Here is a 26,995-nt window from a genome sequence, read left to right as displayed (position 1 = left end):
CCTCCCACTGAACCCGTCTGTGGGTGGAAAAACAATTGCTCTCCTTGGACCAAAAGCACAGGGCTGCCTCCCAGAGATTAAGGTGCCAGACGAAGCCTGCTCAACCGAATGCGCCATTCAGCTCGAGTTTGGCAACGGGAAGACACAGAATCGGCAGGAGACCTAGAGTCTTCTTCCCAGCTCTGCTCCTAACCCCCCTTCTCCGGCCTCAGATTCCTCATCTTCAAATGGGAGGCTTAGATTAAATCAGTGGTTCTCAAGTTTTTGAACTCTGAGTCATATATAGCATAGATGTAACTCAAGTCTCACTTCACAATGCTTACCCTTGCTATGCAATGACGAGAGAGAATCATTGATCTACTGTCTCCTGCATGCCCCACACTGGGGATCGAGCCCACAACCGGCCATGTGCCCTGACTGGGAATGGAACTGTGACCTTATGGTTCATAGGTCAATGCTCAACCACTGAGCCATGCTGGTTGGGCTCTTTTTATTCATTTTATAAACTTTCATTGAAGCATGACATTAGTAGAGTTTACATGTCATAAATGAAGAGTTTGATAAGTCTTGACAAATTGAAAACCAGCCCTCAGATCAAAGGACAGAGCCCTACCAGTACCTTGATGGCCCCTTCCATTCTCTCCCAGGTACCCACTCGTCCCCAAAGGCAATCGTTACCCTGACTTCTAACAGCTTAGGTTAGTTTTGTCTTTTTTTGTACTTTACATAAATAGTTATAAAGTTTCTTCATGCCTGGCTTTTTCTTTCAGCAGTTTGTTTGTGAGGGTCACTGATATTGCGGTGTGCAGGATTTCAATGGGTGGGTGTACCACAATTTGTCTATTCTTCTGCCGATACCAGGTGTTTTGGAAGACATGTGTGTGCCTGTATCATGGGTGTCTATCTGGGAATGAAATTGCTGGTAGGCATATGCTGAGCTTTAGTTGATGCTTCCAGAAATTCTCCTAAGTCATGATACCAAATTACACTTCAACCTACAATGTATGAGAGTCCCAGCTGCTTCACATCTTCGCCAACACTAGTATTGTCCATCTTTTTTCATTTTAGCCATTCTCATGAGTACGTAGTGGCATTTGAATGTGGTTTTCATTTGCAATTATCTGATAACTAATGTTTTCATATGTTCATTGGCTATTTGGATATCACATTTTTGAAGTAACTGTTTGAGCTTTTCACCCATTATTCTATTAGATTACCTTTCCTTACTGATTTGTAGGAGTTTCCTTTTCATATATATATATATATATATATATATATATATATATATATATATACACACACACGCACACACACACACACACACACACACACACACTAGAGGCTCGGTGCATGAAATTCGTGCATGGGGGTGTGTGTCCCTCAGCCCAGCCTGCACCCTCTCCAATCTGGGACCCCTCTCACAATCCAGGACTGCTGGCTCCCAACTGCTCGCCTGCCTGCCTTTCTGATTGCCCCTAACCGCTTCTGCCTGCCAGCCTGATCACCCCCTAACCACTCCCCTGCCAGCCTGATTGATGCCTAACTGCTCCCCTACCAGCCTGTTTGCCCCTAAATGCCCTCCCCTGCAGGCCTGGTCACTCCTAACTGCCCTCCCCTGCAGGCCTGGTCATCCATAACTGCCCTTCCCTGCAGGCCTGGTCCCCCACAACAGCTCTCCCCTGCAGGCCCTGTCACCCCCAACTTCCCTCCTCTGCTGGCCTGGTCACCCCTAACTGCCCTCCCCTGCAGGCTTGATCGCCCCCAACTGCCCTCCCTTGCAGGCCTGGCCCCTCCCAACTGCCCTCCCCTGCTGGCCTGATCACCCACAACTGCCCTCCCTTGCAGGCCTGGTCCCTCCCAACTGCCCTCCCCTGCTGGCCATCTTCTGGCAGCCATCTTGTGTCCACATGGGGGCAGTCATCTTTGACTACATGGGGCAGCAATCTTGTGTGTTGGAGTGATGGTCAATTTGCATGTTACTCTTTTATTAGATAGGATAGAGGCCTGGTGCACGGGTGGGGGCCAGCTGGTTTGTCCTGAAGGGTGTCCTAGATCAGGGTGGGGGTTCCCTTGGGGCATGGGGCAGCCTGTGTGAGGGGCCTGTGGTGGTTTGCAGGCCAGCCACGCCTCCCAGCAACCCAAACAGAGGCCCTGGTATCTGGGATTTATTTATCTTCTATAATTGAAACTTTGTAGCCTTGAGTGGAGGTCTAGGCCGGCCAGGGTGTGAGGAAAGCTTGGCTTCCTCCATTACTGGGGAAACCCAAGCCTCCTGTTCACTCCGTGGCCACAACCATCTTGGTTTGGTTAATTTGCATACGCACTCCTGATTGGGTGGTGGGTGTGGCTTGTGGCTATAGCGGAGGTACAGTCAATTTGCATATTACTCTTTTATTAGATAGGATATATATTTATGACCTTTGTTGAATATATATAATGTAACTATCTTTAAAAAAATATATATGTATATATAATTATTGATTTCAGAGAGGAAAGGAGAGGAAGAAAGAGATAGAAACATCAATGATGAGAGAGAATCATTGATTGGCTGCCTCCTACACACCCCCCACTGGGGATGGAGACCGCAACCTGAGCACATGCCCTGACTAGGAAAACAACCATGACCTCCTGTTTCATGGGTTGACGCTCAATCACTGAGTTTCACTGGCTGGGCTGATGCCTCTTTTAAGGAGACGTGTACAATATTAGAAAGAAGGTGAATAGGGCAGGGACTGCTCTTGAAACCAAATTATAAAAAGGTATTGGAGGAACAAAGAATAAGAAAAAAATCTCAAAAAGAGACCTGGTCTCTGTCTTCAACCATGTTTAGGGCTGTCTAATGAAGAAGAAAGAGGCTTGGCAAGATGTGAGGAGAAGTGGATTTCAAATCCTGAATATAGGAGATCTCTACAAAAATCCTTAATGTGGGGAGAGACCAAGATTCTCATCAACCCCTGGATGTTTCCAAGCACAGGCCAAGTATCTATAATCTCATTTATCCACCCATCCATCCATCCATCTATTGAATGGTCCATGCCAGTAAGACCCTGAAAGACCCTGAAAGATTCTAAGATTCCACAAGCTTTGAAATACACTAAAATCTTATAGGGTAGACAAGCAGTAATCTTGTACTCCCTGCTCATTATTCTTAGGAGGGAGATGCATTATAAAATAAGTGGAGATAAAGCCTACCTATTAATGCATGTTTAAGAAGGAGGCAGAGAAAAAAGCACCCATAACATTAACTTAAATCAGGAATACTTTCTGAGGTGTAAAAAAAATCAACTCACTTTTTTTAAAATCTTCTTAAAAGGGTCTAAGAATAGTCCTTCAAATAATCCTTGAAGTATGCAATTTTAATTTGGACACATGGTAATTTCAGTCTACCTGTTGAAAGAGACAAGAGAGAAATCAGTCACTTTTGATGAGATGCTGTTCTGACAAGATTCAGAGAAGATTCAGGCAGTGGGAGGCTAGAGGAGGGGCTGGCAGTAGCAGCAGCAGTCACTTTGTCCCCAGGCCAAAGACTGGACTCGAAACCCTCAGAGAAAAGGCAGTTAAGGGAGTGATCACAGTACCTGGCACCTAGCAAATGCTCAATAAGCATTTAATGAACGAATAAGAAAGGATGGATTAATAACTGAGGGAGACTTCTCATCAACCTTGGATACAGGGAGCTATCCTATAGCTCTTCTATTTGACTCTTACAGAGAAACAGAATTTCCAGGCACTGGGCATATTATGAAAAGCAGCATGGAGAAATGTTCAGGATGTAGAGGAGAGAGGCAGGGCTTTGGATCCAGCTACATCTATGCTCAAACCCTAGATCTACCACTAACACCTGCACGACCCTGTGCTAGCTTATTGACTTATGGTTGCTGTTCTTCTTCAGTTGGATACGCAGCCCACTCATTAATTAGTTGCCCTTTTTCTTTTCTAATACAAGCATTTAAGGTCATCAATTTCCCTTAAGTGCTGTCTTGGCTACATTCCACAACTTTAATATTTGCTATTTTTATTATTAAATTTTAAGTGTTTTATAATTTCTATTATTTCTTTTTTTGATCCATGAGTTAGTTAGAAGTGTTTTTGTAAGTCTCCCCCTCCCCCATCTCTCTCTCTCTCTCTCTCTCTCTCTCTCTCTCTCTCTCTCTCTCTCTCTATATATATATATATATATATATATATATATATATATATATATATATATATTAGAGGCCTGGTGCATGACATTCATGCACTGGGGGTGGGGTGGGGGGTCCCTCAGCCTGGCCTGCGCCCTCTCACAGTCTGGGATCCTTTGGGGGATGTCTGCCTGCCGGCAGAGAGCTGGCCTAATCTGACAGGCAGACATCCCCCGAGGGGTCCTTAGCACTGCTGTGGAGGCAGGAGAGGCTCCCGCCACCTCCACTGCACTTGCCAGCCATGAGCCTGGATTCTGACTGAGAGGCGCTCCCCCTGTGGGAGTGCACTGACCACTATGGAGCAGCTCCTATGTTGAGCGTCTGCCCCCGGTGGTCAGTGTGTTTCATAGCAACCGGTCATTCCACAGTTCGGTCAATTTGCATATTAGCCTTTTATTATATAGGATATATATATATATATATATATATATATATATATATATATATATAATCTTTCTCATACTGATTTCTACCTTAACTGCACTGTGATGTGAGAATGTGGTCTTTTGGATACTGATCGCTTGAAATTTATTTATTGACATATTTTATAGTCTAGGATGCAGTCAATTGTTGTGATTACTTCACTATGCTTGGAAAGAATGTGCATTGTCCAGTTGTTGGGTGTAATCCTGGCCTGGTTTTTTTAACCCTGCCCCCCACCCCACACCTCCACTTCCCTATCTGTTAAAAGGTATGTGAGTAATACATGTGAGTTCCCTCTGCCATTTAGAATGACATTTACTGACACAGAGTCTGTGCAGACAAAAACAGAGAGAGGTATACAAGAAAGAGAGCTGGGTGTGCTATTTCTTGCGTATAACAATATTAATAATAATGCCCTAAATTTATAAAGCATTCAAAAATTTCCAAAGGATGACCACATGTGCCGTTTGGTTTCTTGTACTCAATGAACCTATGAGGATCACCCAGACAGGCAGAGGTGAGGACTCACTGGGAGAAGGGATGTGCAACCGTTGGTGTGGTTACTCCCTCGGTTCTCCAAGCCAGAGCCCCAAGTTCCTCCTCGACTTCTTCCCCCTCACCCCTCACATAGCTCAGTTCAGTCTACTGACTGTCTTACAAATCTATCCTTTTTACCACCCTCAGTCACCCTACAGTGGTCGGCAAACTCATTAGTCAACAGAGCGGCAAACCGCAGCTCGCGAGCCGCATGTGGCTCGCAAGCCGCAGTTTGCCGACCACTGCCCTACATCATTTCTTACCTGCTTTATTCCAACAGATTATTAATTGCCTACTCTTTTAAAAATACAACTAGAAGGGATAAATCCAGACAAGAATTTCTTGGCAGTCCTGATTCCCAAAATTGTGCTGAGGATATGTATAGGTGCCAAAATATCAGAATCTTGAAGGAAGAGTGATGTTTATGTCTATCAAACGAAGGCATGAGTTTATAAAGGTAGAGACATGCTTTGCTGAGTTCAGATAATCTTCATCTAACCACGCTTTCCCCATAACCTTGTCCTCAAGGCACCCTCAGTCTTTTTCTTCTCAGAGAGAATTCCTGAGTCATCTAAACCTCCACCTCCTCCAATCCCAAGCCCCCTGCCAATCACTGCAAGGTGGCTCCTAGAATGTTCTTTCGAAGATCATGATGACGTTGTCATTGCAAATCCCAGTGCCTTCCCAGCCTGAGCCACAGGGTCACAACCTCCTTTGGAAGCTCTCCTCAGTGGCTGTAAATCCGATCTCTCCTGGTTCCCCTTTATTTCCTCCAAGAACTTTCTCTGTCTCTTTTGCTAGTTCCTTTTTCTCAGCCTCATCCTTAAATGCGAAAGCGTAAAGACCCCCCTTTTCTCTCCCTCCTTAAATTCTATGATTTAAACTGGCATTTTCATAATTTAATTAGAACTGTTTCAATGAAATAGGCATCATCAACCACCATTTATTAAGTGTACATTAATCGCTGTGCTAAACTTTATTTCACTACAACCACATGAGGTGGGTATTATTAATAGTCCTATTTTGCAGATGAGAAAGGAGAAACTAAGAAAAGGAACACCATTTGCCCAAGATCACTCAGCTATTCTGTGGCAGAGCTGGGACTCCACCCACAATCTGTCTGGTTCAAAGCCTGTGCTCTCAGCCAATTCATTTACTTATCTCACCCCCTAAACCCTAACCTCTGCGACTCACCATTCTCCCACAAGGTCATGGATTTCATGTTCCCATCTTTTTTTTTGGTTAATCCTCACTGGAGGATATTTTTTCCATTGATTTTTAGAGAGTGGAAGGGAGGGGGAGAGACAGAAAATGAGAAACATCAGTGTGAGAGAGACACATCAATTGGTTGCCTTCTGCACGCATCCAGACTGAGCCAGGGATTGAGTCTGCAACCAAGGTATGTGTCCTTGATCAGGAATCGAATCTGAGACCCTTCAGTCTTTTGGTCGATGCTCCAACCACTGAGTGAAACCGGCTAGGGCCATTTTGTTTCCCTCTTAATGAAAGGTCTTTATCTGGACTGTGTGCTGAGAAAATTGTATTCATTGTTCCAGGCCCAGCTCCAATGTCCCTCTTCCATATAGCTACCTACAAGCCCAGCCAGGTGAACTATTCCCATCTCCTTGCAGGTACAAAGATACCAGATCATCGATCCATCCATCTACCAGAGAATTACACAGCAAAAAGCTGTTGATCCAGAAATCTACACACTAGAAACATCCAAACAAAGAAATTGTTTCCAGGACCTTTTTATGCTCCCCCTTTGAAAAAATACATCATCATCCTTTTGTCAGAATTGAAGAAAATTTGCCAGAGGCTGTGATGTATGGAAGGAATGTGGTCTGCTAGGCATTTGTGAAAGCTGACTGGTCGTGGACGGCCACCCTGGGATCTGGCCAGGGAGGTTTCCAAGGTTACCAAACCAGGTCTGTCCGATTTTTCTTCCCCAAACCCCACATTTGTACATCCTAGTTACACATCTAGCCGGCTCAAATACATCTCTAACCTGGAAGCTTTACTGATTTTCCACCCCAACAGGCACAAAGGAACCTGGACCCCCCACTCCCACCCTCCCGGAGTGTATCTGTGATATATCTCTGATGGAACTCAGCATTTTCATCATCCATGGATAATCCTACATTTCAAAAAGCACCTCACATACCCATTTCATGCTCTACCTCCCCTTCTGGCCTTCTGGGGGCTGGGAGTTGCATCCACTTCCACCTTTGTGGTGTTTTCAGAACCAAGCCCGGTGTCTGGCACACAGACGTCCATGACTGACTGACCTACTATGACAATGCCCTTGAATGGGGGAAGTTGTCCAAAAAGCACTCAAATGCAAATGCCTAGCAGTGTGTGATGCACATTGCAGCTGCTCAATAAATATGACATCCTTCTACCTCTTTCCACCCACCAAAAAAATATGTATCAGAAAAGAGGAAGCATGAACCCCTGTGGCGGAGGTTGCCAAAGGCCTGTGTTCCATGGTTCTCAGAAGCATGTTGAGGTGGCAGGTGTATTTTTTTAAATTTACTCTATTGATTTCAGAGAGGAAGGGAGAGGAAGAGAGAGATAGAAACATCAATGATGAGAGAGAATCATTGATTGGCTGCCTCCTGAAGCCCCAGACTGGGGATTGAGCACACAATCAGGGCATGTGCCTGACTGGGAATAGAACCAGGACCTCCCAGTTCATAGGTTGACACTCAACCACTGAGCCATGCAGAGATGGTAGCTTTTGACATTCTGCAGGATGAACTAGGCAGAAGGGAAAGACCTTGATTAGACACATTCTGGTGTCCATAGTCAGGAAATGAGAGCTAGAGCTTTGAAGGTAGCCAGGGCTTCAAATCTACCACACAACCACCTGCTTTACAGAGGAGGGCCAGAGGCTTAACCACTCTGTTCCCATCACAGGGCAAGGGCTGTGCAGATGCACTTTTCTTGTCTCCACACCCCCTCTCCCCCTAGACTTGCAAATGAAGCCTCTAGCCTCTAGGAAACTGAGTGCTCTCTGAAAGGCTAAAAATAAACTCCCAGAAACTTCATGTAGATATAGCTGGGCTGCAATTTACAGCATCTAGAACTTCAGCATGGTATAATTAGCCAATGGATTACAATAATTTATTTTTGGTTTAAACGCTCAAATGAACACGACCTTCCAATGGAATTGGAAAATAAGAAGCTGGGAGCCAGCCACATTTCTCTGGTCCCTGTTGATGCCACCGTTTTAATGCTGGCTGGCATCCCTCTGCTGTCTCGTGGACATGCCCAGAGAAGGGACTGCAACTCTGAGCTCTGGGCATTCTGGGAAGTATGATCTCTGGGAGTCATGACTCCGAAAGGGGGAATGTGAAAAACTCTGGGAACTGTGCCAAATATGGAACACCATGTCACTCTTTAAAAAATACACACACACACACACACACACACACACACACACACACACTAGAGGCCTGATGCACGAAATTTGTGCAAGTGTAGGCCTTCCTTCCCCCGGCTGCCAGCACTGGCTTCTCTCTGGCACTTGGGACCCTAGCTTCACTTCGGCCGCTGGCAGGCACCTGTGACCTGGGCTTCGCTCTGGCCTGGCTTCATCCGGAATGATGTCTGGTCTAATTAGCATATTACCCTTTTATTATTATAGATATATAGATTTCATAGAGGAAAGGAGAAGGAAAAAGAGATAGAAACATCAATAATGAAAGAGAATCATTGATTGCTGCCTCCTGCATCCCCCCCCAACCCCCCGCTAGGGATAGAGCCCGCAATCCAGGAATGTGCCCTGACCAGGAATCAAACCATGACCTCCTGGTTCATAGGTCGACACTCAACCACTGAGCCACCCCAACCGAGCCCATGCCATTCTTGTTCAAGCCCCTCAAGAGCTTCCTACTGCCCTTCACTAAACATGAGATTTCTACTTTGCTCCCAGCCCACCTCACAAACTATATCTTCCTGCCTGTCCCCCTTGTTCCTGAGCTCCCTGCAAACCAGTTCTCTTTCAGGCCATTACACTCAGGGAGCGAATGCTGTAGGTCTCAGCATAGATGTGGAGTTGCTGCCTAGGGAGGGCTTCCTCAGCCCCTCAGGCCAGGGCAGCTTCCTGCCATTACCTACTTCTTTGGAGGACTCTTTGATTAATCTATATCTCTCCAACTAGAATGGGGCAGAGCCCACATTTCTCTTGTTCACCAGGATGGCCTTGGGCGATGTCTTCAGGGACTTGACATACAGTGGTCACTCAATTAATCCTTATTTGCTTTGCTCACAGATGTATCCCCTGCAAGGAACGAATGGCACAGAATAAGTGCTCAATAAATGCTTGTGGGATGAAATCCCGTGTAGAGATTTGCTAGGAGGGGTATATAACAGAGGGTTACAGTCACGGACGCTGGAGCCAGAACACCCAGTCAGAGCCTGGCCGCTCCACTCAGCGCTGCATTATTCTGGGCAAGCGACTTCACTCCTCTGTGCCTCAGTTTCTTCATTGATACAAAAAGGGAAAATAATTGTGCCTACCTCCTAGAGTTGTTGTGAGGACTAAATAATATATTTCACATTCTTAGAATAAGACCAGGCAGGTGGTGGGTGCTATGTAAATGTAGCTATTCTTCCTATGAGGATCACTCCTCATCCTCGTCCCCAATGCAGTTCACATCTCTACTCTTTTCAGAAGCCAGTCCAGGTTGGTCCTCCTCCTCTGGGCTCCTGGCTCTCACTGACTCTTCCTTGCATTGGAGGCAACACTTGCCACTGTGACCAACTGTTAATCAAGGGAAGAACTCATTTCTCCTGAGGGACCACAACAGCCCAGAGAAAGGCCTGGGACTTGCAAATGGGAGAGAAGCGAGTGATGGGTAAATGGAGGGGGCATGCAGTGGGGGCTCCTCGGGACCCGCTTGAAGCCCATTGGAGCTTCTGAAGCCTTCAAACCTGTTTCTAGGGGCAAAGCTTTGGCCTTGGGTACCGGCTTCATGGGCTAAGAAATGCCCTTTGGGGCAGTGTGTGAATGAATGGTGAGTCATTATAATGTAAATTGCAGCTGTCACAGTCCACAGAGCAACATTCAGGTTAATATGGGTACTTAAGAATGCTATTTCCTCATATTAGCCCCGGAGCAAAGGCAACCTACCCAGATGGACTCTAGGGTGCTCCAGAAACCACCACTTTTTTCTTTCATGATATTTGATATTAAAATAATAGATGATGTTTGTTTCCAAGTAGAGTTCACTAACTTGCCTCCTTCCTTAACTCCCTTCCTCCTTCCTACTCTAAGAACATCTTACAGCATGTTCTGCCTTAACTATCTTCTTGAAATCTTGGATATGAGCATGCAGGGGTGCAGGAGGCACACCCATGTTTCTGAATGTGCCTCCTGACTGGGTGCCCGGATTCCCCTCGCTCCTTTCCACCTGCCACCTCCCCACACCTCTCAGCCAACCCACTACCTATGTTGCCTGCCAGAGGAGTAATGTAACTTCACAAATGTTTACATTTTTAAAGTGGTTCTAAGTTCTTGCATACAAGAGGAGAGGTTTAGTTACATGAAGAGTGTAGGCAACTGTGACAGCAGAAACAAAGGCTGCCTCAAGGCACTCACCTGCCCAGCAACAGGGCCAGATGGTATGCGGTGCACCAAGGGAAGGGCCTGGGCCTGAGCTCTGGTTCCACTCAGCTGGTGCTGGCGGAAGGGACTTTAGAGTCTGCCCTGCAGGCCCGGAATGTCAGAGCCGTGACCTAGCATGGCTTACTCTCTTCTTGAGCCTTCAGTCCAGTCCGGCCCTCCAATTCTAGTCTTGCTGCCAATCCTACCTATCCAAAAGAGTAATTCAGCTGCTGGCTTGCTCATTCATTCACTCCACCACTTATTCTATTACTTATTAATCTCTTTATTCATTTATGATTACTCACTCATTCATTCACATTCATTTCCTCAAATTTCCACTTACCCATTTACTCAAAATCACACTTATTCACTCATTCATTCATTCACCGATTAACTTCTTCATTTAATTTATTCACTTATTCACTTACTCATTTGTTGTTTATTTATTTCATTGATTCATCATTAACTCATTCCTTCATTTACTCTTTCACTCACTCTTTCCTTCATTCACTCACTTATCCATTCACTCACTCCCTTCATGCACTGGCTCACTCAGTCCCTCAGCCCCATCTACCCATGCTCATCCCTGACCCCAGCACAGCACCATACCAGGAAGAAAAGCCTGCATCATGGTGGGTCCATTAGTCCTCACTCCCAGAACATTCTCTTCCATTTTAACTTCCAGCCAGCTGAACTGTGCAGCCTGCATCCTGGTGTGCGGAGGATATGCTCTCCGCTCAGGAGCAGATGTTCTTGTAATTACTGTTTTGACTTTCACCCTCTAATGCCAGAAAATTCTTTCCTCCAGCATGCGCGAAGAAAACACTCAGCCTGAGCAGAGCGCATAGTGCCTGGGACTTCAGATTCTAAGATGGGGCCGATTCCTGGCAGCCAGAGCTGGAGGGTTCTTGGACAGCCTCCCTCTTAAGGGGCTTTGTAACCTGGGGTCTGGGGATGAGCTGGAGAGAGAGAGGCAGGTTTGGAGAGCCATAGACTTGATGAGTCAGGTTAGGGAGTGTGAAAGGAGTGGCCTATCTCAGGGTTATGGAGTCAGGATCCATCTGGACTTTGGTGACTGTGATGACAGGTGACAGGGTCAAGGGAAAACGCAGAGATCTACTGGAAGTTGTTAGCAATGTCATGGTAAAATATCAAAATCACAATTTTCTGACCACCTACCATGTGCCAGGTACTTCCCATACTTTATGGTACTCGTTCTTTAATGGTCCATCTGCTGGTCTTTCAGAAACAGAATCCCCTGCTTTTTAGCTGGTCACATGACCTCTCAGCAAAAGATTGGTTTTCCCAGATTCCCTTGCAGCAAGGTGTGACTGATAAATTCTAACCAATGGGTATGAGCAGAGCTGGTACATGCAACTTCTTGGTTGTGCCTTTAGAAGGAAGCTTGATGAATACTGGAGCTATTAGCTAGCATGCTGACCCTGACCTTGGGCCTCCAGCTAGATTAGGCTCCAGCGGGCCCTACAATTCCAGACCTGCTGCCAATTCTATGTGCCCAGGAGAGTGATCAGCTGCTGGCTTGCTCATCCATTGATTCATCCATTGTTCCATTACTTATTCATCTCTTTACTCATTTACAATTATTTACTCCTTCATACACATCCATTTCCTCAAATTTCCACTTATTAATTTACTCAGAATCACACACTTTCATTCATTCATTCACTCACTGCTTAACTTCATTACTCACTTATTCACCACATCCTCTTTCACCAACCCACAGGCCACAGCAAGGCCCCCTCTGGTAAGCCATCTATGTCTTAGGGCCGAGGACACAGCAGCACAAGGGTATAGGAGAAGCCTCTGTCCCTGCTGAGCCTTGGGAAGCAAAACCTCTCCATCCGCCCAGCTGAGATTTTATGTGCAAGAGAAACAAGCATCTGCTGTGCTTTGATCACTGCTGTTTTGATCTCTGTGAAGTCAGCCAAGCCCGTATCTGCTAATACTGGAGGCATCTTCAGCATCATGTTTCCTTACAGAGACACTTCCTTCAGGAACATGCTTGGCATCTCTGGCTCCCTCCTTTAATCTTCTCTGCTCCGGTTGAATAGTGTCCCCTGAAAATTCTTGTCTGCCAGGACCCTCAGAATGTGACCTCATTTGGAACTGGAATTTTTGCAGAAGTAATTAAGGTAAAGGTCTAGATGAGATCATTTGGGAGGAGGATAGACCCTAAATCCAAAGAGAATACCCTAATACAAGACAGAAAAGAACAAACTGAGGCACAGAGGAGAACCTTGTGAAGATGGAGGTGGAGACTGGGCTGAAGCATGTACTAGTCAAGGAACATTGAGGAAGCTGGGGGAGAGGCACCACCGATTCTCCCTCAGAGCCCCTGAAAGAAACCAGCCCTTCTGACAATTAGATTTTGTACTTCTCATCGCTAGAACTGTGGAAGAATACATTCATGTTGTTTTAGGTTGCCAACTTCCTGGAGACTTGTTGCACCAGACCTGGGAAACTAACGCATGCTCTGAAGGAGTGGCAGCTATTGGACTGCTGGGTTTGGAAGGTGGACCTGGACCTGCCTCACCCGGAGCCCTCCCCTGAGCCCCCGTACTTCTCAGATGGCCTACAGAACACAAATGTTTCTTCTCCTCCATGGAGTAGATCAGACTAATTCTCGGTGGAGTGTTAGCAAGCCTTTTTGGCAGTAGATCTAAAACCGCACTGTGTGCTTTCCAGTGTAATGCATACCGTGTAGTGGTCAAGGTCGCGGCTCCTGAAACTAGGCCACTGTCATTAAATCCTGGTCTGCTATGTCCTAGTTGTGCAATTTGAGGCAAATTAAACGTTTAGGCCTTGGTGTCTTCCTCTGTACAATGGGGTTATGAATAGCACCTTCCTTATAAAATTGTGCCAGTTTAAAATTAGTTATATTGTGAAGTGCTCAGAACAGAGGGTGACAAGCAGGAAGTGCTAAGTAAGTGTTGGGTTCTCGAATAACATTGTTTTTTTCAAGGTCATCTTGTTGTAATGATGATGAGATGCTGTATGAACTTCACTCTTGCTTATATCAACTGCTCTCTGGTAAAACTGGTTTTATTATATACTAGTGGCCCAGTGCACGAAATTCATGCATGGGAGGGGGTGTCCCTCAGCCCAGCCTGCACCCTCTCCAATCTGGGACCCCTCTCACAATCCAGGACTGCTGGCTCCCAACTGCTCACCTGCCTGCCTTCCTGATTGCCCCTAACTGCTTCTGCCTGCCAGCCTGATCACCCCCTAACCACTCCCCTGCCAGCCTGATTGATGCCTAACTGCTCCCCTGCCAGCCTGTTTGCCCCTAACTGCCCTCCCCTGCAGGCCTGATCCCTCCTAACTGCCCTCCCCTGCTGGCCATCTTGTGGTGGCCATCTTGTGTCCACATGGGGGCAGCCATCTTGTGTGTTGGAGTGATGGTCAATTTGCATATTACTCTTTTATTAGATAGGATAGAGGCCTGGTGCACAGGTTGGGGCCAGCTGGTTTGTCCTGAAGGGTGTCCCGGATCAGGGTGGGGGTTCCCTTGGGGTGTGGGGTGGCCTGGGCGAGGGGCCTGTGGTGGTTTGCTGGCTGACCACACCCCCCACCACCGACCCAAGCGGAGGCCCTGGCATCTGGGATTTATTTATCTTCTATAGTTGAAACTTTGTAGCCTTGAGTGGAGGCCAGTGCTGGCCAGGGCGGAAGGGCAGGAAGCTTGGCTTCCTCCATCACCGGGGGAAACCCAAGCCTCCTGCTTTCTCCAGCTCCATAGCTGCTGCCATCTTTGTTGGGATTTATTTATCTTCTTTAATTGAAACTTTGTAGCATTGAGCTGAGTCCAGGGCCGGCCAGGGACAGTGGGAAGCTTGGCTTCCTCCATTGCCGGGGAAATCCAAGCCTCCTGCTCGCTCTGTGTATGCAGCCATCTTGGTTGGGTTAATTTGCATATTCACTCCTGATTAGCTGGTGGGCGTGGCTTGTGAGTGTAGCAGAGTGATGGTTAATTTGCATATTACTCTTTTATTAGATAGGATTGGTTCACTTAAAGTTGCAAAACCTACCCACCTTGTTAAGTGAGAACCTAACTCTGTATTTGCTATTGTTATCTGTCTGACTCCACTATGTCTCAATTCGTTTTTAACTTAGGCCAGGAATATGGGTATTATTCTAGCTCCCCTGCAACCTCAACACTTCTTTCACTTAATCTGTTCTTTAGCTGAGTTTTGCAGATGAGCAAAAGAAGTCTCAGAGAAATGAAATGGGGAGCCTGTGGTTGCCCCTGAGTCCTTCGCCTCCACCTGGCCTGGCTCCTCAGTCAGGCATGTGGTCTGGTACGGGGGCTCCCAGGCTTTGGCTTGAAGACTCTGGGAAGTCTCCCTCCCATTTCAAGGCAATGGCCAGGAGTGGCAGCAACTAGGGGGTCTGACTCTTGAGTCTTGCTCTTAACCTCCTGAATTTTAGAAAGAACATTCTGACCGAAAGGTAGATGTGTGGCTGTGTAGGTAGGGAGTCCAGTTCAGAGGTTGCTTGAACCCTGCAGGTGAAGGGAAAGAGGCTCAGATAAGGGTGGAGGCCATGGGTGGGTGGGAGAAGAAGTGGTCAGAGCCTTAGTGGGGTCCAGGCTGAGGGGTGAGAGGTGAGTGGAGGAGAACCATGCTATTCCCCCTCCCTAAATCAAGCTCCTGTGTCCACAAGGCCTACAGGACTGTGGCCGAGGCACCAGTGCTGGGCACCTGCAGGGATTCTGAGAAAAGAGTCTCACCACTGTGCAGCCAGAGCCTGGCGTAGGTGTGACATCCACACTGACACATCATTATTGCTGCTCCTTGTGCAGACTCTTACCCTACACAAGGCCAAGGTCCCAAAAAGCATGAACTAGTTTGCAGAGCTGGGACCATGGTTTGATCAGTCTTCTGCCTGGCAGACGGGAACCAAGTGATGCTGACATCTGCTGCTGACAGGGGCTAAGTGCAAGGGGCAGAAGGATGACTTTGGGGCTCAGAAACACCTGGGCTTCCATTCCAGCTGGACCTTTACTAAGCAGTGACCTTAAGCTACCTCTTCAGGAAACATCTCCTGAGCAACCACTATGTGCTGTGGCCTCAGTAGGGTGTGAGGAAGCAGAGATGAATACCACCACCCCAACATCAGGAGCTCCCAATCTCCAAAATGCTGGTGCCAGTGAGCAGTGCTGTGCTAAGGGAGGCACAGAGGATTGTGGGAACATGGAGTGGTGATCCTGGAGGGTGAAGTGATGCTAAACCAGTCTGGGAGGTCAGGGCAAGCTTCCTGGAGGAAGTGACTACCAACCTGCATTCCAAAAGAGAAGAGCTGGCCAGGCAAAGAGGAAGGTAGTGTATTCCACCTGGGCAGAGGGGAGAGGGGAGACAAAGAGGACAGTCTTTGGGAGGACCCAAGTCTGCTCGGTTTCATGATCACATTCCAGTGCCCAGTGTCCTGGGGGCTGGTAGCCATGGCATCTGACTGCCCCACAAAGCAGAGCTCTTAGAGCTTGCAGTAGACTGATGAGAAAATTGACATAATTCTTTCCATCCTTGTATCCACATTCCTTTGCAAAGTGATTGAGACTCCAACAATCAAGAGTTGACAACGATGTCTCCAACTGTTAAGTCTGGGCTGACCTTGTGACTTAGTTTAACCAGCAGAATGAAACTAAATGATGATGTACAAGTTCTGAGTTTAGGACCCTTTTTTACTCAAGCCTTCCTGTTCTATTGAAGTTTTGCTCAGTAGCTGGGGGATTGAGCCCAGGCTAGTCTACTGGATGACAAAAGGCATGTCATGAACCCCTCCCCTGCACCTCCATCGCCCAGCATGACAACCAGTACTCAGCCCATCCACCAGCTGACCTAGAGTGACCAACTCATCCCCCTTAGTGTGGGGCATTCTTTGTTTTAAAACTGAACACCCCAACCCAGGAAGCCTTTCAGCCCCAGGCAAATAGGGATAGCTGGTCACCCCAAGCAGACCTCAGGTGTATGAATGAGCTCAGCCGAGCTTCATGAAGGTCAGCAGAATTGCCTGGATGACCCACAGATCAGGGAGCAGGAATAGGAAGTTGTTTTAAAGTGCCAAGTTTGGGGTAGTTTGTAATGCAGCAATAGGTAATGGATACACAGGTACCTTTGAGAATGAAGCCTAGGCTCCTGGCCTCAGTAACAGTTGGGAATCAACTAGATTCCTTTCCTTGAGCATGGCATTGAGTGGGTTAAGAGAGAGAAGGCACTGATGCTCAGAGAGGTTAAGTAACCTGCTCAGTATCACAGGGCTGGTGCATATTAGCAATACAATGCAGACCAGGCCTTCCCACCTTTCCCCTCCCACCAAGCTGCTGCTTTCATCAGCATATTTGTGCTGCAGTAATTAAAGCTCCCCCAGAGACTGTTAATTTAACAAATTGCTGGTCATGCTCTGCTCTCTGAGATGGTTTTTTTTATAAGATCCAGTGTCAGACCATGTGATATGTCCCCTCCCACCTGAGGATAATGAAACCAACCCTTAACCACAAGTCACAGCCAGCCCCACTGTGGCCAGAGACCAGGGCAAAGGCAGTACTTGTCAGGAAAGACATGTGTGTTCAGAACTTCCTGATACCAGGTTGAAAGCCACACAACTTTGAGCATGAACAAGGAGCTAATAGATCTCGGCCTTAGTTCTAATTCTGACATTTACCAGCTGCATGACCTTGGGCAACTCACTGACCTTTTCTGGAAGATTGGGGGTCAATTGATAAATTGTTTGAGGGCAGAACCACAGGGTATCCAACTTTGAATCCAATGACTACAGTGCATTGCAGCTGCTCAGTCCACATTTACATTATGGCAGGATGTCTCATGGGGAACTGAACTTGTTCCTATTTGTTGATAGAACAAGAAAGCCATCTCAGGTAGGGCAGGGAACCCTTATGCTAATTTGGAAGATATGTGAGTTTTTCCCCCATTCCAAGGAAGAATGGGACAGGACCTTGTTTCTGATATCTGAGCATCCTTGCCCCTAAAGAGAGTTGGCTGGCTTTATTATATTGCCATATGCCCTTCCTGTCCAGCTGTTCTGAACACTTCTGAGATGGTAGTACAGGGAGGAGAATGGTGCTAAGGAGCCTAGTGGTCTCAGGAGTCCAGTGAAATATTTATTACCAAGAAGATCCCTCTCCTTCCAACGGTCATGTAGACTTGGATAGGAAGCCAGGCAAGGGAGACATTGTTGCACTGAGAGACCAGCAGTGGACAGATGGCCGAGGATCAGTGGTTGTCCATGAGCAAAATAGTGGTAACTACAGAAGTGGGTTGAAGAAAACAGTTTCTCGTACTTGGGAGGTATTATAGGTTGAATTGTGTCCCCCCAAATTCATATGTTGAAGTCGTACCCTCTCTGTCCACCTGTACATTAGAATGTGACCTATGGAAATAGGGGCATTGAAACTGCAGCTAGTTGTCAAGGTGAAGTCCTACTGGAGCAGCTGTGTCCCTAATCCAAGATGACTGGTGTACTTATCGAAAGGGGAAATTTGGAGACACACACACACACACACACACACACACACACACACACACACACACACACGGAGGTGTGATGACAAAGGCAGAGACTAGAGTGATACTTCTACATGCCAAGGAATGGCAAAGATTGCCAGCAAACCATTAGCAGAAGCTCGGGGAAAGGCACAGAACAGGTTCTCCCCCACAGCCCTCAGAAGGAATCAGCCCTGCTCACACCTGATTTTGGACTTTTTCCTCCAGACAATAACTTCCTGTTATTTAAGCTACCAGTTTGTGGTGCTTTATTATAGCAGCCCTAGAACACTAATACAGGCGGGGGTGGGGGTTGGGGTGGGTCTGAGAGAGCTTTTTATGGGGGATGGTGGATTGTGCAAATGTCCTGGGTTTTAGGATAGGCCAGGGAAGGGGAATGGGACAAGGAAACCATAGAGAATAACCAGAACTTGCAGTAGCCTGTGTGTGAAGACTCAAGTCAGTTTCCAGTTGACTTGAGAAGTAAGGACTATGATATGATTCTCCCTGGCTCCATGAGCATCAGGATTCATGCATTTTTTTTTCTTATTACATAGTGAAAATAAGCGATGAGTTGGAAGCAATTACAAAGATGAGAGAGACGCCTTCCCTTATTTTACAGATGAGGAGGGGAAACAGTGTTGTCTCATGTCTCACAAAGGGGTGCAGCTGGGACTCGAACCTGGGCATCCACCATCTTTCTCTAAATTTCCACATACTTCACCCAGCAAACTCACCGAGCTGTGGCATTTGGGTGAAAAGCAAGACTGTGAGCACAGCTGTACACTTAGACATTCTCAGGAAGGGAAGGTGCTGGAGAGTGGCTATTTTCACTTTCACAAGGTACCCTAGGATCCTGGATGCTGGGTTGTCTGAGGATAGTTTTTTAAGACTAAGTCTTCCTTGAGGCAAATCCAGCAGAGACCAAGCTGAAGAGCAGGGAGCCACAGTCCAGCACCTAACAAAGCCTTTGATCTACAAAAACATTCACCACCAGGGTCCTTTAAGTAGAGAGTCCCTGTAGGGCATAGAAGTATGATGTTTTAGAAATCATTAAGAATCAGGGGAAGGCTGGAAGGAGGAGCAGACTGAGATGAGAACAGAGTCCCATTCTAGGTTTGGGAGCCACATGGCCTGGAAGGCAGAAGTATCTACACTAATAAAAGAGAAACATGCAAATTGACCATCACTCTGCTATGGCCACCAGCCAATCAGGAGGGAGTATGCAAATTAGAAGGGACAAAAATGGCAGCCGCCCAGCTGCTCCAGGTGCGGAGTGGCTGGGCGGGGCAGGACGCCTGCTATGAGCGGGGGTGGGCACGAAGGGATCCACCGGAGTGGCACTCCGGTGCAGCAAAGACAAAGAAGGCAGACTCTGATAGGAGTGAAGGCCTGGGTCCCGGGTGCCAGAGGAAAACCGGTGCTGGAAGCCAAGGGAAGGAAGGCCTATTGCACGAATCTCTTTGTGCAATGGGCGTCTAGTCATAAAATAATCGTGAAAGTTAACGAACAAAGATTCAGCTTTTGGACCAATCTACATGAACATAGCTAATGCTGCTCCATGCTTTTTACATTTATATTGTGCTTTCACATATCAAAGAACTTCCCAACCATTGTCTACTAGCTAAAAATCCTCTCTAAGCTAGGGCAACCAGGTGCTTGATTATTTGAAGCAGGTCACTTTGAGGGTGAAAGGAAGCATTTTAATAATTGTGCTGGGGCAGCTGGTGTGAAGCACCATTGCCCTAGGCAAACAAGGATGCTCCATCAGCCAACTACAAGCCTCCAAAAGAGGCTCCATGCATTCATTGACACAAACTTGCCCCTCCCTGTCTACTTGATCTCTAAGCATTCAGTTGCTCAAATAAAAACACAGATTACTCTCAATTCTCTTTCCTTTACTGACACCCCTCCCCCACTCTGATTCCTCTACAAACCCTACCAACGCTATATGCATTGTTTTATACCCACTTGTCCATTTGGGGTCCTCCTCTCCTTTCACCCCAGTCTTAGGCATTATCACATCTCACCTAGACACCAGCAAGAGCCTTCTAATCCATCTCCCCACTTCCACACTTTCCTTATAACCCACGATCCAAAAGGCAACCAGAGTAATTTTTCAAAAATGTAAATATGATCATGTTTCTCCCTTGTTCAGAATCTTCTAGCAGCTCTCTACACTGAGAATAAAAAAGCCAAACTCCTTACCTTGGCACTATGTCTTTGTATAATAAATATTTGTTAAAAAAGAATGAACACACAAAGTCAGCAAGTATTTGCTGAGTATATTTTATGTACAAGGCTCATGCGAGGCATGTCTTCTACCTTCTGTGACCCACTTCACTGCTGGGAGTTGTCCTAATTCCTGATATTTATTTCCAGGTGAAGGGAACCCCATTAGTATCACTCCTGGTCTCTCTCTGCCTCTTTATTCACAGGCAGTGGAATGAGTTACATGGGTGGCAAACTGAGGAAGAATAGACCAGGCATGCTCAGTCGAGCTCTGTTCTTCTTACTCTTGGCAGCTGGCAACATTGGTTGCTACCTTCTCCAAGGGCCGTCTCTTCTACCCATGACCAAGTAGTTCAGTCTGCCTAATCCTGGATCCAATTATCATTGATTTGGCTCTCATGCCGTGCCAAGTTATTCATTATCAGTAATAAGCACGATGTTTTGGCTTCCATCTGCCACCCTCTATTTATTCAGAACTCAGGTGAAAATAGTAGGCTATTTATTGGGTTCCCTCAAAGACCCCAAACATCCCTTGAAGAATAAGATAAATCGGAGGCATAAAGCCTGGTACGGAGCCACCAGCAATCCAAGGGTCTAACAATCTGGGATGTGAGAAATGAAAGCTGCAACAGTGCAGGTGCTGTCTGAGCGAGGATCACGTGGGGCTCAGTGAAACCGAAGTACAAATTTAGCATCAGCATTTAGCCCAGAAGAATGACTTCAGGAATGAATCACGGAGGGAATGTTGTCACTAGTGCAAAGAGACAGAGGGTTATGAGGGAAAAGGTGGCTAGAGATTCTCCTTTCTGTTTATGAAAACAGATGGCCTTTTAGAAAAACAGACAGCCAAAACAAAAGCATCATTTATTCCAGGAGCTAAGAGATTGATATCTTATTAAAAAACAAAACAAAACAAAAACCAACAACATCTTTTACACTGTTTAACCCCCTGGAGAACTCATAAGTAGCACTTCTTAAAATAAAAGCAAAATGAATTTTCATAAGGATGAAAGTTACATAAGATTATTCATGGCTCCTCCCCTCTGCCCACCCCAGCCTCCCTTTGTCTGCTCTTTGCCTAGGTGCTGCTGGAAACCTTCACAACTGCTGGCCGTGGCTGCTGGGTGAAACCTAGTTCATGATGCTCTCGGGAGAGATTTCCTGACTCATACCTCTCTATGTCTTGGATACTCCACCAGCAGGCAAAAGACCGGGTTGGAATTTCAAGTTGGTTTCCTCATCATCTTTAGTTTCTTTTACTTTAATGCATCCTTCCTCAGTCTTCAGACAGTGATTTAAAAAGAAAAGATTGACATCCATGCTTATGTCCGGGGCTGTGTCAGCTGGATGCTTCATCGTGCCAGTCCAGAGCCTTCCCGCCCTTCTCCAGTCAGTTGGGTGCCCTTGGAGGCCACTCTTCAACTGGGATCCGTGGGCTCCTCCTGCTTGCCTGCTGGGTTCAGCCAATGAAAGCTCTGGCAGGAGGTCAAGGCTGGAAGGAGAATGAGGTTGGGGTGTGCATTGTCCTGGCAGTCTTCCTCCAGGTTGGCTGGGGTTTGGCAGTGCTATGTTCCTGTGTGGGAGGGCACAGCTCTTTTTGGGCGACCTTTTGCCAAAGCTATAATATAGCAAAAGGTTTCTCCAGGCTCCTGTGCCTACTCCTTCCCTCTGCCCCATCGGGTCTATGGTGGTAAGAGCTCTCAGCAGTTAGTGACCCCAGGGTGCTTCACCAACTTTTGTCCTGGCCCCTAATCCTGCCACACATTAAGAATAGGCCCTTCTGAGCCACTGGCATAGCTCAGAGGTTAATTATTGACTTATGAACCAGGAAGTCTCAGTTCAATTCTTGGTCAGGGAACATGCCGGGGTGGTGGGCTCAATCCCCAGTGGGGAGCGTGCAGGAGGCAGCCAATCAAAGATTCTCTCTCACCATTGATGTTTCTATCTCTCTTCCCCTCTCCCTTTCTCTCTGAAATAAATAAAAAATATATTAAAAGAAAAAGAGAGAGAGAGAGAGAGAGAGAGAGAGAGAGAGAGAGAGAGAGAGAGAGAAGGTCCTTTACCACACTCTCCTTAATTTCCCAACCTGAAATGCAATGGTTTCTTGCCAGGACCTGATTTATACACTGTACCAGCTGTGGGCAAACTACGGCCCGCGGGCCGGATCCGGCCGGTTCGGCTGTTCTATCCAGCCCGCGGAGCCGAAAGAGCAGAGGGTTCTCTTGCTCTCCCCTCCGCTCCTTTACTTTGAATTTATATTAGTTCACACAAACACTCCATCCATGCTTTTGTTCCGGCCCTCCGGTCCAGTTTAAGAACCCATTGTGGCCCTCGAGTCAAAAAGTTTGCCCACCCCTGTGTAGCCCTATGTCAAAATCTCTGTCTATCTTTACTTGACTCCAAATTGAGCTCCTTTTCCTTTCCTCAGGAAACTTTCTGAACAAATGCCCCAGAAATTTTGAGTTCAGAAGGGCTTCCCAGACTGTCCAACCTGGTACTTACTAGTATTTTCTGGAGGTCTGTTTGTCAAAATAATTGCAAAAATGTATACAAATCTATAAAAATATTGAATTCTAATAAATTAGAAATTCCAAAAGTTCCAAAAAGTATCTCAAAGAATACATGGAGTTATAAAGATGTTTCCTAGGGTAATATTAAAAATATTTAAAGACTATCACAGGCACCCACTAGTTAAAACAGGGCAGGCTGTGTCAGTACCAACTGGCTGGATATCAGCGCTGGGTACTTAACAGCAATATTAAGTAGAAGAGTGAAGAAAAAATAAGAAACAGCCTAAATATCTAGGAGCAGGAGAAATGTGAATAAACTCTGGCATTTCATGTGATGAAATACTATGCAGCCTTATAAAATGATTCCTTCTACAGATGAACATTTAATGGCATAGAAAGTTGTATATTATATATTGTTAAGTGAAAAAAGCAGATCACAAAATGCAATATGTAGTGTGGGCCGGATTTTAGAAATTTTAAAAAGATGGTGTGTGTGTATGTATGTGCATGTATATGTATGTTTACAGATCAGAGAAAGAAACAACATTTATTTTAATACTAGAGGCCCAGTGCACGAATTCGTGCACGGGTGGGGTCCCTCTGGGTGGCCTGCGGGGATTGGGCCAAAACCTGAAGTCCAGTATTGCCTGCAGCTCCTATCTGCCGCTCCCGCTCATCCCAGCCCCACTGCGCCTGCCATGGGCTCATGCCCAATCAGTCCAGATTGGGAGAGGCTCGCGCCGCTGCTGCAGTGCTCGCCAGCCATGAGCCCTGCATCTGGCGCCTTTCCGAGGGGAGTGGCCTGCCAGATTGGGCTGACACCGGCTCTCTGACATCTCCTGAGGGGTCCTGGATTGTGAGAGGGCACAGACCAGGCCGAGGGACCCCACCAGTGCACGACCAAGGCCAGGGAGGGAGCGCAGGAGGGCTCCCGGGCGTGTCCAGCCCATCTCGCTCAGTCTGATTGGCTGGATCCCAGCAGCAAGCTAACCTACCAGTCGGAGCGTCTGCCCCCTGGTGGTCAGTGCACATCATAGCGAGTGGTTGAGTGGCCATAGCATATCATTAGCATATTACGCTTTGATTGGTTGAACAGTCGACTGGTCATCAGACGACCAGATACTTAGCATATTAGGCTTTTATTATATAGGATGTCAGGGTAACAAATACTTTATACTTTCTTCCATTTTCTTATCTGTAGTTTCAAAATTTTTCAGAATATATAACATACTTTTTAAAAGAGCAACTATGACAAGAAACATATTTTGTTTTTGTTTTTTAAAGTCTCCCAGACAGTTGTAGAGATGTGGCATTCCTAAGATTTTGGTTAGGTATCCCTGATTACAAGCTGCTTGCTGGATGTATTGCCCATAGGACCAAGCATGTAACTCAAGCATGTCAAACTCAAAGGCTAACATGAACCAAACAAACAAGGTTTAAGTGTAGGTGGGCCACAAAAAACAAAACAAAAACAAAAGCTTCAATTTTCATAGAAAGGTAGGTTTATTTCAATAGAGACATGCTGAATACAAAGGGCTGAAATAAATGAGTAATCGTTAACATAAAATAATAGAACATTTTAATAAAAATTAATATTTTTTCCTGAACATTAACTTACCAGACACTGAATAACTGCACAAATTAATAAGCATGACGCAAATAAACCTATTTTTCTTGTTCTTGAAAGTGAAATATTTCCTGTTGTGAACACCAAACCAGGCAGCCCAAGACTAATGTCGGCAGATAGGAGCTGCAGGCAGTGGCAACCAGCTGCTAAAATATTTGCTGCTAGTATTAGTGGAGATAAATGGTGCACCTGTGCGAAGGTGTGTAAGGGAAATGAATGCAACACAATTATAGTAATCAGTCATTAGTGAACGTTGTAGTTCGTTATTAATAATCTATAATAATAAAAGTGTAATATGCTAATTAGATTGGACAGCTGAATGACCTTTCGGACATCATTCTGGATGAAGCTGCGTTGATGGGGGTGAGGCAGAGGCGGTTAGGGGTGATGAGGCAGGCAGGCAAGTGGTTGGGGTGATGAGGCAGGCAGGCAGAGTGGTTAGGGGTGATGAGGCAGGCAGGCAGAGTGGTTAGGGGTGATGAGGCAGGAAGGCAGAAGGGTTAGGGGTGATGAGGCAGGCAGTCAGAGTGGTTAGGGGTGATCAGTCAGGCAGGCAGGCAAGTGGTTAGGAGCCAGTGGTCCTGGATTGCGAGAGGGATGTCTGACTGCCGGTTTAGGCCTGATCCCACAGTGGGATCGGATCTAAACCAGAAGTCGGACATCCCCCAAGTGGTCCCAGATTGCGAGAGGGTGCAGGCAGGGCTGAGGGACCACCTCCCCGCCCCCACCCCCCCGTGCATGAATTTTGTGCACTGGGCCTCTAGTTATGTATAACAGCATATTATAAAAATTAAGTAATGAAATTTTTATTAAAATGTTTCTTACATACCATTATATTGGCTGGGCCACAAAAATATTTGTTGCAGGCTGCATGCAGCCTGCAGGCTGTGAGTCTGACATGCTTGATGTAACTGATTATTTCTGGTCTCACTCAATGTGGCTGACCTTTCCACAGAGAGATGCAGAACCATAGGCCCTCAGGGGATCTTACCCTCCACACCACCACCTTAGCTGCGCTGTGGCTGCTGACACTCCACCAAGAAAGAAGATGTGGCCCAAACCGAGATTGCTACCCGAGTCCTTGGCAGCCACCTCTCTCCTGAACACTTAATATATTCCTAGCAGATTGACTACATGTTATTAATAACTATATAGCCTGTCAATCAACACCATCTTCTGAGAGTAACTTTCTAAGTCAGTCATATTAAAAACCCAATTAAAAATATTTAAAAGGCATTCCTTCTCAACAGCACTTTTAATTATTTGCCACCTAAGTATTTACTCCTTCATTTTTCTCTGCCTCCTTCTCCAAAGGGCTCAGAGAAACTAACTAGCCAATGTGAAGCCTCATGCACATTCATGTGTGTGTACAGACAGGTTCCTGCACCTGTGTGAAGCACAGTGTTTAGTATATAGTAACACATACTCTGTGGTATATACTTAGTCATCATCACACAGTGACTGCATGGAAATCCAACCACATTCATTTTATCTGCCCAGGCAGAGAAGACTTGGGCTGAAGTATGCTGCTAGCATCAGTCTCTTAGAATAGAGAGAAAAGTGAGGATCTGCTGAGGTTCCTTTGGTTCCCTGTCATCCCCATTAGCCTTGACCCTGCTATGGCCTCTGCTGCTGTATGCTCTGCTCTGGTTCTCTCTCCTCTATGCCTGTACCCCTGTCAGACTTACCATCATCATATACAGACACAATCAAGCCACTCACCTGCTTAGATGGTTGCCCACTAGCTAGAATAGTTGTTCTTAAACCTATATATAAATGGGTAAAAGAAGAATTGCTCTCATTAAAGCAAGAGAGAGGGGTGGCAGCCCACTTGGGCTTCCATGGTTTCCAGATCTAGTGCACCCATCATTTTACACATAATGAAGTCAGTGCTGAGCTCCTCCACCAGGCCATGTCTCTCTCATGCCCTCCCCTACCTTCCCCTCTCTTTCCTTCAAAGGTTCACTGAGCACCTATTAAGTATTGCTCTAGGCTCAGGGCATTGGGTAGACAAAACCTCTGCTTCAAAGTGTTAGAATCTAATCTGGAAGTCAGGTAACAAACACACGATACATTAGGTGATGATAAAGGTTATGGAAAAAATAGAAGGGAATAAGGAGGAAAGAGAGTGATGGGCATGGTCTTTCATACAGTTCGGTCACAGAAGGGCTTTCTGATAAAGTGATATAGGGCAGAGACCTGAAGGAAGCAAGGCAACGAACCCTACAGATATCTGGGAAGATTAAAGTTGCAGCCAAGGCTATGGGGCTGTGGTAGAAGAGTGCCAGGCAGGTATGCAGGGCAGTGAGAAGGCTGATGTGGCTGAATTGGGACAAGCATATCAGATGTGC

At 46.4% G+C, this 26,995-nt stretch overlaps 1 protein-coding gene across 9 annotated transcripts in view; it reads right to left on the bottom strand.

Moving 5' to 3' along the window:
- TENM4 (teneurin transmembrane protein 4) overlaps nt 1-26,995 on the bottom strand; it is a 2,454,724-nt gene that overhangs the window by 440,826 nt on the left and 1,986,903 nt on the right. The window contains exon 4 of one of the 9 annotated variants that reach the window (XM_080687408.1): nt 3,291-3,387. The exons of the other annotated variants lie outside the window; for them this stretch is intronic. The gene's annotated coding sequence lies outside the window, so the exon portion shown is untranslated. The remainder of the gene's footprint in view (nt 1-3,290; nt 3,388-26,995) is intronic. 9 annotated transcript variants of the gene reach the window in all.

The sequence above is a fragment of the Plecotus auritus genome (genome assembly GCF_963455305.1).
Source record: "Plecotus auritus genome assembly, chromosome: 9".
Classification (NCBI taxonomy): domain Eukaryota; kingdom Metazoa; phylum Chordata; class Mammalia; order Chiroptera; family Vespertilionidae; genus Plecotus; species Plecotus auritus.
Note: the sequence above shows the minus strand (reverse complement) of the source record. Positions and strands in the feature narration are given on the sequence as shown.